The sequence below is a fragment of the Thalia democratica genome, chromosome 3 (assembly GCF_965202585.1).
Source record: "Thalia democratica chromosome 3, ktThaDemo2.hap1.1, whole genome shotgun sequence".
NCBI lineage: Eukaryota > Metazoa > Chordata > Thaliacea > Salpida > Salpidae > Thalia > Thalia democratica.
This window is the reverse complement of record NC_139167.1, coordinates 3,841,359-3,864,143: the sequence shown is the minus strand read 5'-3', so window position 1 is coordinate 3,864,143 and position 22,785 is coordinate 3,841,359.

Here is a 22,785-nt window from a genome sequence, read left to right as displayed (position 1 = left end):
TTATGATTTACTGTAAATATAGTTTTTATTTAATAATTTTGTTATCAACTTTAAAAATCTAACACTAACAATAGCTATACATTTGATGCTGTTTTTTAGCATAATACAAATTATTAACTCAAGTTAAAGATCTGACTATTTAAGTTTAAGCCATACGAATGCTATATGCAGTTGTTAATATAATCAATATATAAAACAAATATATAAAACGGTTATGCAATTTTAATGAAATTATTCTATTTCAAATAACAAACGTTGAAAAAGCTTTACTATTTTAGTTACTTTTATTGCATATAACACATTTTTATTGAAATATTATATTTTTCTTTTAAGAATTATAGATTGGTAAAAAATAATTTCACAACTTTTAATTTTTGTCATTGTTTTTAACCATTAAAAACTAGAAACGAAATTTGACTTAGCCAGCTTACTATAAGATACAAGTCTTACTATTAATAAAAAAAGTTCTGCTTTTTAATTTGTTTTTGCTTGAGAATCTCAAGAAGTGTTTAAAATATTTTCAAATTATAACACTTCATAGTAAAAACTATGAAATTTGGTTAATATGGAAAGTTAAACCACGTAATAGTATCTGTAAAACAACTTAAAAACTAAAACAAATTAATAATTTAAAAAAAATGGAAAGTGTTACAGGAAAGCTTTGCAAGCTTTAATATTGATACTTTAGTGCTAAAAATAATACAAGTACAATAAAACTTATGATTAGAGTTTAAAAATTATAGATGATCACTCAGAAAAGGTAAAGTATACTGCTAACAATTCACAATGTTTTGAAATAAAATAAGTTGTTAATAAGTTTAACAAAGGAATTAATTTAAGAAAAAGGTTCACGTATTAAAAAAAAATAAAAGACATTTATGAAAAAAATTCTGACAATAACTGAGTTTTTCCGCGTACGGATTTTCGGACTGTGATTCTGCAATTAAAAATAATAAAACTGCAATCCATACAAAATTTGTAGTTAAGTATATGAATGAAAAAAAAATATATATCTATAGAAAAACATGTTGTTCAAGTTTTAAATATTGAATAAAGGTTAATTAGTTTTTGAAATTCACAATAAAAAGAATACAACTTGTTTTAAATTGCTAGAAGTATACCATGGGAACTTGAAACAACAACTAAACACAGCTAATGAAAAAGCAAAATAAAAACAAAGAAAAAGAATCGTTATCAAAATTTCAAAAAATAAGCATTTGGTAGGTACTTTGTTAAGTAGACAGTACAAATTAAAAAATATATGCTACCAACTTAAATAGGCTAAATCTGGATTAATAACACCAACCTTAACAGTAGTTAGATTGCTTATTAATATTACTTATACTTACCGAACGATAAAATAGGCGCTAAAAAAGTTCAGTCTAAGGACCTTGTGTAAGAAAAAAAAACTTTTCGTTATTTAGTTGTATACCACACCACGGTACGATACAATTTATAATGTGGTCAATTTTCAGAGACACTTCAACGTAAATGATATCTTCGAAAAGTATACTCTGAAAAATACACTGTTATTAAAATCGTAAATAACCTAAAAGCTTTAAAATGCTCAAAACTTTATATATATAATCTTAATAAAAAAAATAGTTTAGACCAGGGGCTTTTAAACTCATTTTCATAATAACACCCCCTTTTCAAAATGTTATAACAAAAAAGTAACAAGCCCCTAAAGATGTAAAAATTAAGTTATTAAAAATTTAAAGATGTAAAAAATTGAAACCTTTTGGTTAACTCTTAAAGTAGTAAACACATACTTTTTCGATGAGAAAAATTTTAAAGAAACTTACTTTTTATTAATTATACATACCTGTCATTTACTACTTTTATGAATAGTTACTTAAAAATTTTTATTTAAGAGCATTATAAGTAAAAAATTTTAATAAAATTTAAGTTGTTAATGATTTAAATAAAATTGTCTTTTTCATAAACCGAAGCTTGAACACTTAGTACATAATCAAGCAAAAACAGTGTATTTTCAAAAATTAGCATAGAATTTTTAGCGAAATATGTATACTCAAAGAAAAGTCTTTTATAATGTGTACATAAATTTTAATAGATATAGAAATAAAATTAGGCACATAAATGTTTTAGTCTTTCTTTTAATAAATTCTCAGGCTACTTTTTAAGAAATTTTAAATATAACATATAGATTAATAGAGTTGATTTGTATCAAAAGGTTTTTCTTTCAAAAATGTTACTTTATACTTAATAAACCAAAAAATATATTATAGTGCCTATTCTTAATCGTATTATGTTAAAAAGCTTAATGCAAGCTATAGAAATTTTAAGTAATATGTACCTAGCGCAATACAAATGTATGTTGCTTGTACAAATATAAATACTTGAATAAATATCTTAACTTACAAATAATTTCTATTTAAATTGGAAACATACAATGAAAAATTTTAAAAAATATATAGATTACTGCTTTTAAGTATGTTTATGATTTATAACATAGCATTGATAGAATTATTCTACAACCTGTTTTACTATTTTTAAAAAGTTTGATAGTAATTAGCAAGTATACTTAAGGTTATGATAAAAGTAGAACTGTATGTAAAGCGAGAAAAACTCTTTTTTCTTTTTTATATGTTAGAAAAAGTTAAAAACCATATTACAACTGAAAATAATATTACAACTTTATTTGAACTATTTTAAAATATACATAAAAATTTACTTTTAAACTTATATATATGTATTTGTAAATTGGAAATATTATCTTCATATTTACTTAAGTAAGTTGATATTAAATAATCATAATTTCATATAAGAACTAAAAGTACAAACATTGGTTAAGTGTACTTTTTAATCTGTAATTGTTTATGAATGTTAATATTGAAAACTTAGTTTACAACTATTCGTCCCTAAGAAATAAAACAGTCAATTTATATTTCAAAATCTATAGTTTAATTTTTATAACTAAATGTTGTTTACTCAAAATTTAGATTTCGTCACCACATTTTCTAAGTAGGCAGTATTTCTAAGATAAAAACTTAGTTAATACTAAGTTGTTCGGATATTTACAACTTAATTTGTTTTATTTGTGCACTTACAAATTTACTGTGCGCATTTTTAGTATAATTTCCTTAAGTGTTTCTGAAAAAAAAAAAACTTTTTTTCCTTGATTTAATGCAAGTATAGTAAGTTTAAACAAAATAAAAGTTATCAAATTAAAAACTAAATAAAAAATTAATATTTGTTTAATCTGATACTTTTAATTTATTAATTACTTTAATAAATGACACCAGTAAATATTTTCTTAAAACTTTTAATGCATAGCTACAACAAAAAAAAAATAAATCTTTTTAGGATAATATCATTAACTCTAACTAAACAATTTAAATTACTTGGAATTGAGAAAATTTTACTTGTAAAACTTAAAATAAACATGATAAAAAATTGTGAATAAGTTTACAAAAACTTTTATGGCATAGTAAAGGAAAAATATTATTGATAACAATAAAAAATTTTATTTTTAAGTACATATAAAAAAACAACTTAATTAAACACTTGAATAATACTTTCGTGATTTAGTTAAAAAAATTATCTTAAACAAACAGAATTTATCAAAAGTTTTTTGTAAAAAAAACAAATAACAGTTTTTAAATTTATCGTTAGAAAAATATGTTATAACATTATAACGTTTAAAACTACTTTAATCTTTGATTAAAAAACTATTCTGTAAAAATATTCAGTAAACAATTAATCAAAACTATCTGATTCAGGTTGTATGTTTAACAACTTGATATTTCTATTTTCAATAAAACATTTGATTTTATTTTTAGCAATTGCAACAACTATTACTACAAAAACCATAAATAATAAAAAGAGCAAAAAGGAAATCAAATAATTTTCCAAATGACAAGTTCCGTTAGTAGTTTTTCTATTTTGTGAATTCATCAATATAAAAGTTTCATTGAAGTTTTCCTCAACAGTTATTTTACCTTCAATAACTAAAATATACATAAATGTTTTTTTTTAATGAAAAAATTCTAATAAACTTTAAAGAACAGATTTTAAACAGTTTTCTGTAACTAATGTGCAGTACAGCAAAAGTGTACTAATCAGCAAACATAAAGTTCTAGTAAGCCTTCAAGTAATAAGCACCTTTTATACTAGTCAGGCGGGCATGTGTGCGCAGAAATTTATGTTTTTTTTGCTGTTTTATTTGTTTTTTCAGAAAACTGAAACTTTCGCGCGCACCTTGCTGCTTATTTGTTTTTCTTGCTTTTTATTTGTTTTTCCTTGCTTCTTATTTGTTTTTCCTTGCTTCTTATTTGTTTTTCCGTCATTCAGGCAGGTACGCCTTTCACGCTCTTTACCTTAAGAAACATTACATTTCATTTCTGTGTGGAAGCAACAAAAATTTCCGAAATTCCTCGGCAGTTAGCAGAGGGCCTGCCCGTCTGTACGCCTCTCTGTATATTTCTAACTCTTTTTTATTATTGGTTTTTTGTGGAAGCAACACGAAAGTTAGGGTAGTAAACGCGTTGTTGCTCATGTTTACCTTAGAAAACTTTATTACATTTCATTTCACACAGATTTTTTTTCACTTTTTGTTTTGTGATTATAAATGATTTATGACATATTTTGTACATTTCACAAGCTAATTTTATAAATTTCTTAACAAGTTGTTATTTTTTTGTAATAACGAACACATTTGTAACTGTAGCCTCTTTTTTCAAATGTGTTTACTATATAAATAATTGTAAACAAAATTTTGTTAACAAAAATGATCTGTTGCAAAAATTTTATTTTAATTTTAAAATAATTGTTTAAAGTAGGTCTAACAGTTTATTAAATCTACAATTCAATTATTCACTGCTTCAGAATGTTTGAGAAAATTATTTTTAGTGTAAGGACAATAATAAAAAGTGAACTATTTATGAAATGAAAGAATTTTCGTAAGAGATGTTTATTTTACATTTTATTACTGAGTATTGACTAATGTTGTTGAAAATTAATTTAAAATATATTTAAATATAAATGTACTAAGTATTTGGAATAAATTATAAATACCTAAAACATATTACAACTTTACAGACTAACTACTTTTTTAGTTGCAAAATATACATAAAATAATGAATTTTATAGAATAAGTGTGTATAGGGTAAAACAAACACTACTAAAAAATTGTTTCAAATTTAGTTTATTTTGTTTTAACATCTCATTGTAAAGTTTACCGGGCCAAAAAGTCAGTATCCACACAAGTATTAAAGTTATATCATTTATTGTAAAACGGCAAAATTATAAGTCAAGTGTTAATTTATTTTTTTACCAAAATTAACTTTAAAAATTTAGTCAAATATATATTTATAAAAAATTGACCTCCTTGATATTTATATTTTTATCAGAGTATAACTTAATATTACTACGCATAAGAATAAAACATTTAAATATTGGCTTAGCAGGTTTATATTTACAAAGTAATTAAAATTAAAAGTTGAGAACATTTCTTTATAACAATTTGTTTTTTATAAAAAAAAATGTTTTTTTACTAAATGTTAGAATAATTTGTCTAAATAAACTTAAAGATTTTGATTTCATTTTTAGAACTCTCTCTTTTACCAATAACCTAAATAATAGTATCAGATGAACATTTGGTTAATATTTTTCAAATAAATATAACATTATTTGCACCTTTTTTTTACAACTTAAGTTGTTTGGTTTGAGCACCTACATGGTTTCTCAGTTAAACTTCAGTAAAATTAAATTAAATAGTGCTATGTAACTTTAAATTACTTTTTAAATTCATGTTTAAATCCAATTATGTTAATTAAATACAATATTAAATTAATAAATGTTAAAAACTAACTAAAAATATTATAAAAAATGATTCTAATACTTTGCCTTACTTTTTTGTGTTACAATTGTAATATCAAATTAAAATCTTAAAGGACAAAGTGTCTTAAAATCTTATGGAAATAACTCTAATCACAAAAGTTTTAATTTCATAAACAAACTAAAAAACATTTGAATAACTAAATCTAGTTGGAGCTATAATGTTTTATTTACTTGTACTATTTGAATATAAAGGCAAAAGGTGTGAAAATTTTAAAAGTCTATCATATTTTATTAAACTAAACAACTATTACAAAAAACAATTATAGTTACGCAACAGTTTAATAGCTTTTACTTATAAACTTATTTATTATTAATGATAATAATAAAGAAAACTAAGTCATAACGACATTTGCAATAAAACAAAGTTTTATAAGTTTATTGTACATTAGTAAAGTTATAACATTTTTCGGTTTATAGTTTTAAACTTTATTTTTAGAAACAAGTTTGTATAATGTTTCAAAAACAATTAGTAGACATTGTCTGAATCAGGTTGTGTGTTTAACAACTTAATATTTCTATTATCAACTAAAATATTTAAATTAATTTACATTTAAAAATAATATAAATTAACAATAAAACAGCTATGAATAAAAAAATAAATAAAAACAAAATAAAGATAATTAAGTAATTATTCATGAAACAACTGTTGTTGCTATTTTGTAAATTCATCAATATAACGGTTCTGTTGAAGTGTTCAAAAACAATTGTTTTACCTTCGATAAAAACTAAATACATGCTTAAACCTAATAAACATTTAAAAACAATTAAAAACACAAACTAAACTATTAATCTCAAGTTTATGGTTATTGTATTAAATCAAAGTTAGAGTTGAAACATTTAAATTCACTTATACAGATTTTTTAAAGCAGTTAATGAACAGTTACAAATATAAACCTTTAGCTGATACAAAAATTTAAAGCTGGAATTTAAAATATAGCAGAGATATTTGTTTTGAACATAAATGGAGTACTAATGCCTGCTAATTGTTTAAAACTCAGATCATGCAAAAACATTGAAGTTTGAAATGTATTCAAAGCAAAAATTTGTATATTTCAAAGCTTTGAAATTTTAAAGTTGTAATTTGCTTATTTTTTAACGTTTTAATAAAGTGTTTGGTGTCTTTTAAAGCAGAATTTTGTGCTGAAAACGATGGTGAAATTTATTTTTGAAAAAAACAAGGTTTAGAAAAGTTAGAGCCAAAAGTTGAAAATTAGCTTTAAACTGTCAAAGCGAGAGAAGAGAGGCCTCGTGAATGTCACCAAGTGAATTTTTTGCACAAAGTTTTTATTTATTACGTAATTATACAAAAAATCTGTTTGCAGAAATTTCTAAAAAATTGCAATTCATTTCATAAAAGTTTTCTTGAAAGTGGTAGGCCATCAAATTTTTACTTTAACTTTCTTTACATATGTATTTTTAGAGTTTACCTTTTATATGTTGCTTTAAGTAATAAAAAGTACTTAAAGTACAAGCACATACAATTCAAAAACAATGACATAGTATGAAAAAAATCAATAACATTTAAACTTGAACTGTTTATGCTTGAATAAAAAAGAAAACAAAACAAATCTACATTATCTGCATGTTGTCAAAGTTATTTAATCAAGAGTCTTCTACTTTATTATGATATTCAAGGGTATTAATTATCTTTTTGTTCACAATTTCAAAGAAAAGTCATTTCCTGTATGTTGTCAAAGTGGTTTAAATCTACAGTCTTCTACTTTAATGTGATAATCATGTTTTTTTTCTTTTTGTTCACAACTCCACAGAAAAGTGTTTACCTGTATTTTGAAAAACTGTCTTAAATCAAAAGACTTCTACTTTATTGTGGTAATCTTGTTTTGTTTTCTTTTTGTTCACAACTCCACAGAAAGGTGTTTACCTGTTTGTTGAAAAATTGTCTTTAATCAACAGTCTTCTAGTTTATTATGAAAATAATGTGTATTTTTATCTTTTTGTTCACAACTTTAAAGAAAAGTCTTTACCTTTATTTTGAAAAAATTTCATTTGTTTGATTCACTCTATATTCATAAACTCACTAAAAAGTCTTATGTTGAGCAGAAACAAAATGGGCATCTATATTTAGATGCTAGATCAATCATCTTTCTAATTCCTAATCAATACTGCTAACCATTTTGGTGAACCAAGTCAGTTCTTGGACTATTGCAGCTCTTAGTGAGGTTAGTTTCTTATTTAATAAAGATAGATAAATGTCATACAAGATTATTTTTCAAGGTTGCCAAGCACTTAATGTTTCAGTAACACTCAATTTTAAATACTTATAAATTACTTAAATGATTAATTTTTGTTTTTGTAAACATAAAGAATCATTAATATAATTTAGTGCTCAAACTCAATTGATATCAAGTAAAGTACATAATGCATTAACAGCTTTTGCTGCTTAGTTTCTAATTATATCTAAATTAAGTTGAATTTTACAAGGGTACAATTTTTGAATCAATTACTGGCAGCCTTGGTATTCATATTGTTATTAATTTTTTAAGTAAATGTTTTATTATTATGTTTTTATCCACTAATCAATTAAAGCAATAGTGTAAAATGTTTCTGTATAAGTGACATATTTCATTACATATAAACATATAAGAACACAAACAACATTTAGACAGCATGATCAACTGACTTATGTTTAGTTGGTGTTTTTGTATGTTTATATAACCAAGTTAGATAAAAGTCTGGTTTGTTTCAGTTAGTTATAGTGATTATAATTAAAAGTGGTAATAAAGTTCAATGTTTAAACATACTATAAGATTGATAATCATTAAGTAATTATTATAGTTGACAGAATTGTGATAAAAACTGTTACTAGCTGACAAAAACCAGACTGCTGTCTGACTATATATGGTGTTTATAAAAAGACAATGTTGTATAGACATGATAGACTTAGTTTTAAGGAATATTAATAATACTTCAAAATAGTCTTTGTCTGGAATTTTAATTGTGTGACATTATAAAATATTGTATCATAAGTATTTGTTTCATCTTCAACTTGATACTATGTGTAAGATTAAACCAAATGTTTTATGTTAGTTAATGAAATGCTATATAAAACAGATACTTATGATATAAAAAAATTCCTATGAAAGATTATTTAAACGATTAATAGTTAGATTTAGATATAATATACAAGCATGTTAGCTATATTTTTTGAACAAAAACTGTTCAAAACATGTTTAGAACTGTTAAGTGTTTTTAGAATTATGTAGTACAGTGTAATAATTGACAATGCTAAACTGTATAAGAGTCTGGTTTGTTACTTAGAGTGGTTATAAAGTGCATTCAAAAGCAAATAAAAGAAAAAAATATTAACATTTAGAAACAATTGTTGATAATCCTTTAGTGTTTAACAGAGTTATGATAAATAAACTGTGACTAGCTGACAAAACCAGACTTTTATCTGACTACATATGATTGTTATATAGACATGTTAGACTTAGTTTTCTGGAATAACAATAATACTTTAAAATAGTCTTTGTCTGGAATTTCTATTGTGACATTATAAACTAACATAGGTGTTTATTTTATCTCAAACTTGATACTATGTATTGTGCAGCATTATTTCCAAGTGTTTTTTAGTAGTTTCATCATTCATACTATTAGATAGTGTCACAGTAAAGACTCTAAGCAAAGAGTATTTTGATAATTAATAAAAGTTTGTTTTTTATACAGTATACAAGCATGTTAACTATTTAAATAAACTCTGTCAAAAACTGTTTAAAATATAAAATCACTAATATTCCTTTTGCATATTTTGTAACATTGTGTAGTAACTCTAGTGGTACTGTATTTTATTGGTTAAACAATATAGTTTTAGACAGTGATTGTTTAAATTTAAATATGTTAATAATTAGATAAGGTAAGTTAAGCCATATTTTAAGTGGGTCGGCTGCAGTTGTAAGGCCTTGTATATGTTTTCATTCATAACATTATTAGGTGAAGTGATGATACAGCATAATATTAAAAAAAATTACCAAAATACATAAAAATAAAATGAAAAACAAGTTTTATTACTTCAATAAAAATTAAATCAATCAAAATTGTAATATATTAGCCAATCAGAAGCGACGTTATAACTGCAGCCGGACCTTAGAATAACTTAAGAAACAAGTAGTTAAAAAATTTTGAACAAAAAATAAATTCTTATTCACATGAAGAAGTATGGTTTACTTAGTAAGAATGTATTTCTATAAGGGACGCGATTTAAGAAGTACGCACCCGCATAGGTACGCACTAAATTATTAAGACCCCCCACACAAAATTTCACAAATGGGGGAATCCCCTAAAGTGAAAATTGAGCGGGAATTTTTTGAGATTGATAATTAAAATTATTTTTTAAGGCATTTCGCCGGCTCCGCCGGCGAAAAATTTTTCACTTTTCTCCCAACCATTTTTTCTTAAAAACCTAATTACGCTTGGAGCCTAGTTAGTAAGCCTGACAGCCAAACCAGATAAAAGTGTGGTACTGAGCTCCAAGAAGTAGTTCGGTTTTGAGTTAAAGTGGTAGCGGACAGCTTTCGTTATTTGTGCATAAGTCCCTTCCGCTGCGAGTTCTCTTCGAGAACTCTTGCTCCAGGGACTTTTGCACAAATAACGAAAGCCGTCCTTTAGGCCAGGTCTTTATGCTGGTCGGCACCTAATTAGTTTTTTGTTTGATGTACGAGTAGTTACGCAAGTTCTTTTAGTATGTTATTTTTCTCTTATACACTTGTGAGTATCCATATGCATGTTTGATATTAAAAACAACTGAATTACAGTAAAGTTTTATGTTTTATACTATATAACATTGATGTAGTACTCCAAATGGTATAGTTTTGGAGTAGACAATCAATTTATTATTCTATACATAACACTTCACTTATTGTAATTTGATTTGTTAACATTATTCTATTGTAATTTGTCTCATAAATTTACTAATTGTACATACCAGTTAGTTTACCTATAAAAGTCTTCTATCTAATTAATGTTATTATTTAAACAAGCCTTAGCTTATTTGTTTTGTTTGTACTGTGTGTCCTTAAGTAATTTAACTCTATTTATAGCTCAAAGTAAAAACTGAACTGAGTTTTAGTGTTATTAACAGATATGTTTAATTTAAAAGTTAAATGTTTAATAGTATATATCTATAAGTAATTCGAATACTAAAAAGTAACACAACAGTTTTATGTTGTAGTTTACTTTATCAGTATCATTCTATTTCAATTCGAAAAGTTATATTAATTCAAGTTACCAAGTCTCATAAACAGCAAATAAATTCTTAGTTTAGTGTTTAATTATACTTTAGACCAGCTTTTTTCATGTTTTACCCCTTATTGGAAAATAATTACTTAACTAATCCCAATTTACACTACTTAAGTGCCGGTTACTCTATGAATCAGTTCCTGTATCATTTGTTTGAGTTACACTAGTAGATTACTTACTGAGATTTAAGCGTCGTTAGGCTTCAAAGAGAAAAACAATGGTTAAACTAAGCTAAAATTTTCAATTTACATAAGTAAGTATTTACGTCTTAAATTGTATAACTAATGTTTGGACATCTTCTAAATTAGACACTTACAAAAAACCGTTTATGTCCACAATTTTTCAGGTAATTTTGTAATATATTTTATTTTTGCATATTTACAATTATTACGTCATGACCCTGTAGTCTCATACAGTAAAAACTTTGTAATTTTTACTTACAATTTAGTGGATATCATCTTTTGGATTATAAATTATTAAATTTGTTTCAAGTAAGATTAATTGTATGTACATAATAAGTAGTGGATAAGGTGTATCTAATTAAACTAACAGATACAAACATATATGGCAACTAGATCTTAAATATTTTACTGTTGCGTATAAAGGAATCTAACTTTTAAATTACAATCAAATCTTAATATTTAATTATCATATTGTTGCGCTGGTTTATGTGATTGATTCTAGTTTCATATCACAAACAACATGTGTATTTAACTATAAATTTAAAAGATTAAACTGTTTTATCAAGATAATCAAGTAAAATTTTCAATAATAAACGTCTTAAGTTGTCCACACAAAAATCTACAAATTGTATGCATTATCATAGTAACGAAAGGTCTTTTTTTGTCTATTTAATTTTGGTGTTTGTTTTCGACTCATTATTAAATATTACAACATTTGAACTGAATGTAAAGTTTTATGTTTTATAGTATGTATCCTGTGTTTTGCGTACTACAAATGATACAATTTTGTAGTAGACAACTCTGGTATTATTCTATAAATAACAATTCAGCTTACTTTTTAATTATGTTTATCAGTATCATTACATTGTAACTCAACTAATTATGTTACTACATAATATTCAAAACTAAGTGTGTCTCGTAAATAAATTACCAGTTAAGTGTTCAATCATATCTTAGGTTTTTTGCTTATAGAGGTCAATTAAAAGTTATTTATGGCATTACTTTAGTTTAATCACAGTTAGACATAGCAATTTATAATACTTGTTAACATTGAATTGTATATTATTAATTGAATTATATGGGTTTATTAGAAAGTAAAGACCTTAGATTATATTGGATTTATCGATCTAAGTAAATAAAGTATTGTGCAAGTTGAACAATCTGAAATTTATAAGACTAAAAGCTAAATAGTATTGTTTTATTCATGAAAAATGTTAACGCACTTGTTCTAACAATTCTGATTTTTTATCCTTCACATAAAGTTTTTGGTTCTTTTTTTGCACAAAATTTTGTGGCCGAAATGATCGAGACATTAGTTTTTGAGTATAGGCAAGTTAAAAAAAAAATAAAATGTTCATTTTTATTGAATTTTGATGCTTGAAAATTTGCATAAACTTTCATGTTTACAGTTCAGTCTAGTTTTCAGATAAAGCTTGGTTCTATCTATTAGGTAAACTTGCTGTTGTTAATATAAATGCAATTGTCTCGAAATTTTTATGGAGTTGAATATTTAAACTAATGGAAGTTTACAAAAACAAACCTAAAAATTATAAATAAATTAAAAAAACTTGTTGAAGTGTTGTGCTAAAATAATCAACTCGTTTGAGTTTTGTTTGTTGAATAAATAAAGTAAAAGTGTTTGTATATTTGTTCGTTGACCTCGAATGTAACTAGTTCTTTAAAAGTTTATTAAAGATTTTTTTAGTTTGCCTAACAGTTTCATTAGTGTTTTGATATATTTTGGAAACTTAAGCTAAACCTTAGTGTGTGGATAAACATCTTTTTACATACTTATTACTAAAGGTTCTATTTAATATCTATTTGTTTATACAAATTCATTTTGTTATGAACATAGTTTGAATACTAGTATCTGCTAACTGTTTCTAACTCACAACATGCAAACAGATACAAGTTTGAAAGGTATTTGATCAACAAAGGACTAAAACAAATTAAGATTTTAAACTTAATAGTACTTAATAAAAACTCAATAAAATACGCTTACAAATAAAAACGTATACTTTTCATACCAGCTCTTGGTACAAGATAAGCATAACTAACAAAACCAAATACAAAAACCCGTAACGAAGACCAAATGATATCAAGGACAGATATAAAAGTTTTATAAACGTATTAGCTATGTATAAATCATTTAGTCTTCCAAACAACTATCACGATCAAAACTTTTCCAACAACTAACAACAATTCGACTGATATTAAAAAAACGAAACCTCCAATTTAGATAGCTTTCTGTCTGACTAAGATTATGTGGAAATAACTATAAAATCTCATTAAAATTTCAAATAAACTTAAAGGTTTTAAAAGGGAAGTTAGTAAAAGTTATTATTTAACACGTCAGAAAAAAGAACTAGCTATTTAGTTGCTTATGTTTTAGATTTTGTTCGAAATATTATCCAAAACGTCTGATATGACTATTGGAAAAAAGTTGCAAATCAAAAAACAAGTAAACGCGTTGTATAAATAGTTTACTTAAAAGTAATTAAACTTTTTAGAGAGATTTTTATTTACTGCAAACTTTGAATAATGTTTATGAAAAATAAAAAACATTAACATTTTATTCATACTTTACATTTATTTATTGCTTAAAACTTATCAATTGCTTTCACATAAAGCTATTGAAGACATTACTTACACTGAATTCATGGTTGTTGCTAAAGAACTCGTTTCAAAATGATTTTTTTCTCTGTGGTTAAAGTCAAATATTTTAAAATGGAGATGTATTTTACTACATTATATTGTTGGTGTTCATGTAAATCATTTATGCTGGCATTATTGATACAACTAAACTTTCAAAGTAGAAACAGCAACAGTACAAAACGTCTTAGATTCAGAAGCACACCTATGTAAGTTTTCAGTGTGGTTCGAATAAAAAATAGTTTTATTTAAATACTTTATACTTTCCATAATACTCAAAGTATTGAGGAAAGTATACTCATCTACAAAACAGTGAAAATTTAAGTTCATAGCAAAGTGTATGTAAATGTATGTAAGATAAATTTAATTTTGCTATTAGGCTTAATTTTCTACGAGGCATCATTGACTATTATCGAGTTACTTCTGCATACTTTTAACTGTAAATAATAACTAATAAAAAATTAATCCAATAATGCTTATCATTGATATTATTACTTAGATTGAAAACTCATACGTTCAAATTTTTTTAGGTTTTCTTTAAATTAAAAGTAGCTTACTTTAATGCTTGTGTTAATCAAACGTAATCACAATTTTATTCAAAACGTTATACTTGCTTTAAAAAACTTTAATTCTACCTAGTTGCTTACTAAATATAAACGTAGTTATTTAATTGCATATTATTTTAAAATTGAAAAATGATAAATCTTATTTAAACAACGAAAAAAAAGCAGTTGGTCTAGCCTTTATTATCTGTACAATATCCAATGTTAAATTAAAAATGGATACTAAATCAGCTCAATCTAACATATACTTTTACTTAAATGTATACTTGCATTTGAAAATGCTGCACAATAAAAAAGTACTCAAACAAAACTTTTTTGTTTTTTGGAGTAGAATTTCGTGCTCGACATGATAGTAAAATTTAGTTTTGCAAAAAAAAAAACAAGGTTTAAAAAAACAAGTTAGAAGTTTAAAACTAGGTTAAAGTTATAAAAATAAATGAAGAGAGACCACGTGATAAAACAAAATTTCTGCTTAAATTCGCCATAAGAAAGTATTGTGAATATTAAATGTTAAAAATCTTATTTTTTATCGTTTTGATAATTTTTTTGGTGTTTTTTCGCATGAATTTTTCCGCCAGAAACCATGGAAATGTTTATTTTTAAGTATTGGCAAGTTTAAAAAGAAAAGAAAATAAATTCTAAAAATAAGTTTTACTTGTTCATTATCATTCAATTTTATAGCATAAAAATTTGCATAAATTTCAATGACTACAGTTGGTTTTGTCTTTAGACAAAAACTACATTTTTATAAAGTATATTAATGTAATTAGTTGTTTAACAGTTTATAAAATAATCTTTACTTTGACTCATAGTTTCATTAGTATTTTGATACGTGTTAATATAGTTTGTAAAGTTAAACTTTAGTGTCCTAAAAAATGCTTACTCACATATTTATTGCAACTTACGGTTCTCTTTACTACTAGTTTGAAGTGTTTTTTTATAAATAAGTACTACACAAATCAACAAGCTTTATAAACTAGATTTAAATAACTATCAATGCAAATAATAGCTGATAGCTTAAATACTAAGTAAGATAACATTAGATTAAATTGTTAGTTTTATCATTGTTTTTTTAAATGACAAACATAAAATAGTTTTTGTATATAAAAAGATATAATTATACTTTTGTTAAACTAGAAAAACAAACCATGATATAAGGAAATAACTTTAGTTAAAAACTATATACAACAACAAGTTCACACATATTAACTTTTGAAGAATGATAACATTTTAAGGATTATGATAGATTTTAGCTTAGTTTTTATGTAAGTTAGATGATAAGTAAAATGTGCAGGTTTTTGTATATGGTTTTGTCTTTAGACAAAAACTACATTTTTATAAAGTATATTAATGTAATTAGTTGTTTAACAGTTTATAAAATAATCTTTACTTTGACTCATAGTTTCATTAGTATTTTGATACGTGTTAATATAGTTTGTAAAGTTAAACTTTAGTGTCCTAAAAAATGCTTACTCACATATTTATTGCAACTTACGGTTCTCTTTACTACTAGTTTGAAGTGTTTTTTTATAAATAAGTACTACACAAATCAACAAGCTTTATAAACTAGATTTAAATAACTATCAATGCAAATAATAGCTGATAGCTTAAATACTAAGTAAGATAACATTAGATTAAATTGTTAGTTTTATCATTGTTTTTTTAAATGACAAACATAAAATAGTTTTTGTATATAAAAAGATATAATTATACTTTTGTTAAACTAGAAAAACAAACCATGATATAAGGAAATAACTTTAGTTAAAAACTATATACAACAACAAGTTCACACATATTAACTTTTGAAGAATGATAACATTTTAAGGATTATGATAGATTTTAGCTTAGTTTTTATGTAAGTTAGATGATAAGTAAAATGTGCAGGTTTTTGTATATAGTTTAAACAACACAGTATTATGAATTGATGATAGTTCATCTTTCTAAGTTTTCAACAGTTCAGTGTGTTACAATATTAAGAGTTTATTAAAAGACCCACTCAAAACTAAACAAGTGTCTAACTACTTTTGAATAACTTGAATTTATTACTGTTTTGAACAGATTATCTAAGTGAACAATACTACTCAAAAGTATTAAAAGTTTACATTAGCAAGTTATTTGACTATACACAGTCAAGTCTTATAGATAAGTTTGTCAGTGCACACTTGAAAAAAAAAATGTCAAGTATTAAGAAGTATGTACACTTATTTATAAACTTAATGAACTGTTTTTGTGTTTATGTCGAAACTTAATTGTTTTATGTGTATTAAACTGTTAAATTAAGAAATAATGCTAAACTTAAGTCATGTAAAAATAAGTTATTGTACAAAATAACGACCAAATTGATAATAGTGAGTTGTGAAGTTAAGCTGGGCATTAATGTCTGCATAAATGTTTATTCACGTACTTATTGCAACTAAGTATACTAGAGTGAAGTATTGTTTTAATAATAAGTACACAAACCAATAAGTTTCTACAAAAAGTTATTGAGAAAAAACTTCACTAATTAATCACAAGCTTAATGTAATAGTATTAGCAACACGACTTAATTTTAGACTCTTGTAGAATTCTTTTTGTTTAAGCAGTTAGTTAATGGTTAAAAATGTAAATCTTTGAACTAAAATGAAGGTTTAAAGCGGAAATTAGGAATATAGCAGTGATATTTGTTATTAAGATACTAGTGCCTGCTATGTGTTTCAATTTCTAACTCATATCATACAAAAGCATACAAGTTTGAAACGTGTTCAAAAACCAAATAGTTCAAATTCAAAGCTTTCATTTTGTCTATTTTTCATCATTTTTATAAAGTGTTTGGTGTTTTTTAAAGCAGAATTTTGTGCTGAAAACGATAGTAAAATCTATTCTAAAATAAAACAAAGTTTAAAAAAGTTATAGCCAAAAGTTTAAAACAAGCTTAAAATTTTCAAAGCGAGAGAAGAGAAACCACGTGATAAAATTAATTTTCCGGCTCAAAATTGCCATAAGAAAGTATCGTGAAATAAATCTTATTTTTTATCGTTTTGATAATTTTTTTGGTGTTTTTTCGCATGAAATTTTCCGCCAGAAACGATGGAAATGTTTATTTTTAATTATTGGCGAGTTTAAAATAAATAGAAAAATCTTCCGAAAAAAAGTTATACTTGTTCATTATCATTCAATTTTATAGCATAAAAATTTGCATAAATTTCAATGACTACAGTTGGTATGGTCTTTAGACAAAAATTACTTTCTTATAAAGTATATTGATGTAATTAGTTTTATTTATAAAACAAATTACTTTGACTAACAATTTCATTAGTATTTTGATACGTGTTAATATAGTTTGTCCTTTATATAGCTAAATTTTAGTGTCCTAATAAATGTCTACTCATATATTTATTGTAACTAAGGGTTCTCTTAAATACTAGTTTGATGTGTTGTTTTATAAATAAGTTCTACACAAATCAACAAGCATTATAAACTGGATTTTAACATGTATTATTTATTTATGAACAATTTATTATTCTATATATAACACTTCACTTACTGTAATTTGATTTAACAGTATCATTCTATTGTATTTTGCACATACTAGTTGGTTTACCTATAAAAGTCTTCTATCTCATTTATGTTATTATTTAAACATTGTTTTGTTTGTATTGTATGTTTTTAAGTAATTTAGTTCTACTTATAGCTCAAAGTTAAGTAAAGACTGAGTTTTAGTGTTATTAACAGATATGTTCGATTTATAGTGAAATGTTTAATAGTATATACCTTTAAGTAATTCAAATGACTCAACAGTTTTACGTTGTAATTTACTTTATCAGTATCATTCTACTGCATTTCAAAAAGTTATATCAATTCAAGTTACCAAGTCTCATAACAGCAAACAAATTCTTAGTTTAGTATTTATGTGTACTTTAGACTCTTAACTGTTTTTTCATTTAATTAATCCCAATTTACAGTTCCTGCATCATTTGTTTGAATTACACTAGTAGATTACTTACTGAGATTTAAGCGTCGTTAGGCTTGAAAGAGAAAAGTAATAGTTGTGCAAAATATGTTATTAATATTGGTACATTGCATTCTTAATGGTACAGAACCATATACTTTATCTAAGTAGTATATAAGGAACACTGAATGTAAAAGGTTTATGCCACTTAGACAGAAACTAAGTTAAAATTTTTCAGTTACATAAGTAAGTATTTACGTCTTAAATTGTATAAATAAAGTTTGGACATCTTTTAAATAAGACACTTACAAAATACCGTTTTTGTCCACAATTTTTCAGGTAATTTTGTGATATTTTTTATTTTTACCTATTTACAATTATTACGTCATGACCCTGAGTCTCATACAGAAAAAACTTAGTAATTTTTACTTACACTTTAGTTGTACATGGATATCGTCTTTAGGATTATCAATTATTAAATTTGTTTCAAATAAGACTAATTCTATGTACATAAAAAGTGTTGGATAAGGTGTGTCTTAATTAAACTAACAGATACAAACATATATGAATAATATATGCTCTTAAATAAATTACTGCTGCGTATAAAAGAATTTTAATTTTAAATTACAATCAAGTCTTAATAATACTTAATCATTAATTATCATATTGTTGCGCTGGTTTATGTGATTGTTTCTAGTTTTAGTCCACATAAAGTTCTACAAATTGTATGCATTATCATGGTAACGAAAGGTCTTTTTTTAACTATTTAATTTTGGTGTTTATTTTCGACTCAATTTTAAATATTACAATATTTAAATTCAAATTAAAGTTTTATGTTTTATAGTATGTATCCTGTGTTTTGCGTACTACAAATGATACAATTTTGTAGTAGACATTCTGGTATTATTCTATAATTAACACTTCAACTTACTTTTTTATTGTAATTAAATTTAAATTTCAAGTATAGTTTGTGATACTTGATTATGTGGTAACTCATAGTTCGTTTAACTTGAGGTCTAAGTTAAACTTTATATTTATAATGAATAGTATACTTTTATTAAAAAACGTGCTTTAAGCAGTTTGAATGAATTTCGTTTGTAATTTTATTTAAATTTCAAGTATATTTTGTGATACTCGATTATGGGGTAACTCATTGTTCGTTTAACTTGAGGTCTAAATGAAACTTTAAATTTGTAATGAATGGTATATTTTTATTAAAAAAACGTGCTTTAAGCAGTTTGAATGAATTTCGTTTGTAATTTAATTTAAATTTCAAGTATATTTTGTGATACTCGATTATGGGGTAACTCATAGTTCGTTTAACTTAAGGTCTAAATGAAACTTTATATTTGTAATGAATAGTATATTTTTATTAAAAAACTTGCTTTAAGCAGTTTGAATGAATCTCGTTTGTAATTTAATTTAAATTTCATGTATATTTTGTGATACTCGATTATGGGGTAACTCATAGTTCGTTTAACTTAAGGTCTTTATAAAACTTTATATTTGTAATGAATAGTATTTTTTTATTAAAAAACGTGCTTTAAGCAGTTTGAATGAATCTCGTTTGTAATTTAATTTAAATTTCATGTATATTTTGTGATACTCGATTCTGGGGTAACTCATAGTTCGTTTAACTTGAGGTCTAAATTAAACTTTATATTTGTGATGAAAAGTAAATTTTTATTAAAAAACGTGCTTTAAGCAGTTTGAATGAATCTCGTTTGTAATTTAATTTAAATTTCATGTATATTTTGTGATACTCGATTATGGGGTAACTCATAGTTCGTTTAACTTGAGGTCTAAATTAAACTTTATATTTGTGATGAATAGTATATTTTTATTAAAAAAACATTACAATATTACAAACGAAATTCATTAAAATTGGATTAACCGCATTTTGTTGATAAAAGTATACTAATCATAATAAACATAAAGTTTAATTTAGACCTCAAGTTTAACGAATTATGATATGCTCCATAATCGAGTACATAAAATATACCTGAAATTTAAATTAAATTACAAACGAGATTCATTAAAATTGCATTAACCGCATTTTGTTGATAAAAGTATACTAATCATAATAAACATAAAGTTTAATTTAGACCTCAAGTTTAACGAATTATGATATGCTCCATAATCGAGTACACAAAATATACTTGAAATTTTAATTAAATTACAAACGAGATTCATTAAAATTGCATTAACCGCATTTTGTTGATAAAAGTATACTAATCATAATTAACATAAAGTTTAATTTAGACCTCAAGTTTAACGAATTATGATATGCTCCATAATCGAGTACACAAAATATACCTGAAATTTAAATTAAATTACAAACGAGATTCATTAAAATTGGATTAACCGCATTTTGTTGATAAAAGTATACTAATCATGATAAACATAAAGTTTAATTTATACCTCAAGTTTAACGAATTATGATATGCTCCATAATCGAGTACACAAAATATACCTGAAATTTAAATTAAATTACAAACGAGATTCATTAAAATTGCATTAACCTCATTTTGTTGATAAAAGTAAACTAATCATAATAAACATTAAGTTTAATTTAGACTTCAAGTTTAACGAATTATGATATGCTCCATAATCGAGTACACAAAATATACCTGAAATTTAAGTTAAATTACAAACGAGATTCATTAAAATTGCATTAACCGCATTTTGTTGATAAAAGTATACTAATCATAATAAACATAAAGTTTAATTTAGACCTCAAGTTTAACGAATTATGATATGCTCCATAATCGAGTACACAAAATATACCTGAAATTTAAATTAAATTACAAACGAGATTCATTAAAATTGCATTAACCGCATTTTGTTGATAAAAGTATACTAATCATAATAAACATAAAGTTTAATTTAGACCTCAAGTTTAACGAATTATGATATGCTCCATAATCGAGTACACAAAATATACCTGAAATTTAAATTAAATTACAAACGAGATTCATTAAAATTGCATTAACCGCATTTTGTTGATAAAAGTATACTAATCATAATAAACATAAAGTTTAATTTAGACCTCAAGTTTAACGAATTATGATATGCTCCATAATCGAGTACACAAAATATACCTGAAATTTAAATTAAATTACAAACGAGATTCATTAAAATTGCATTAACCGCCGCATTTTGTTGATAAATGTATACTAATCATGAAAAACATAAAGTTTAATTTAGACCTCAAGTTTAACGAATTATGATATGCTCCATAATCGAGTACACAAAATATACCTGAAATTTAAATTAAGTTACAAACGAGATTCATTAAAATTGCATTAAACGCATTTTGTTGATAAAAGTATACTAATCATAATAAACATAAAGTTTAATTTAGACCTCAAGTTTAACGAATTATGATATGCTCCATAATCGAGTACACAAAACATACTTGAGGTCTAAATTAAACTTTATATTTGTAATGAATAGTATATTTTTATTAAAAAACGTACTTTAAGCAGTTTGAATGTATCTCGTTTGTAATTTAGTTTAAATTTTAAGTATAGTTTGTGATACTCGATTATGGGGTAACTCATAGTTCGTTTAACTTGAGGTCTAAATGAAACTTTATATTTGTAATGAATAGTATATTTTTATTAAAAAACGTACTTTAAGCAGTTTGAATGTATCTCGTTTGTAATTTAATTTAAATTTCATGTATATTTTGTGATACTCGATTATGGGGTAACTCATAGTTCGTTTGACTTAAGGTCTAAATGAAACTTTATATTTGTAATGAATAGTATATTTTTATTAAAAAACGTGCTTTAAGCGGTTTGAATGAATCTCGTTTGTAATTTAATTTAAATATCAATTATATTTTGTGATACTCGATACTCTGAGTAAAAACTAAAAAAAAATATATTTATATACTTACTATTTTTATCTTCCAAGTATGAGAGCCAGAGTAACCATAAAAATATAAATAAAAATTATTACTTAGGATTGTATTATTTTAACAGTTCTTGCCGTTCACACTACAAAATCATACTGTCCAGCTGGAAAATTTTGCTACTTTTACTTACAGAAAGTACTAAAAACACAATAACCATTTGAAATCAGGTAATTCATTATTGTTATCATTTTATGACAATCAATTTATTATTCTATATAGAACACTTCACTTACTGTAATTTGATTTACTAATATCGTTCTATTGTATTTTGTCTCATAAATTTACTAGTTGTACATACCAGTTATTTAACCTAATAAGATAGAGTAGTCTTCTATCTATTTTATGTTATTGTTTAAACAAGCCTTAGCTTTATTGTTTTGTTTGTATTGTACTTTGTTAAGTAATTTGATTCTACTTATA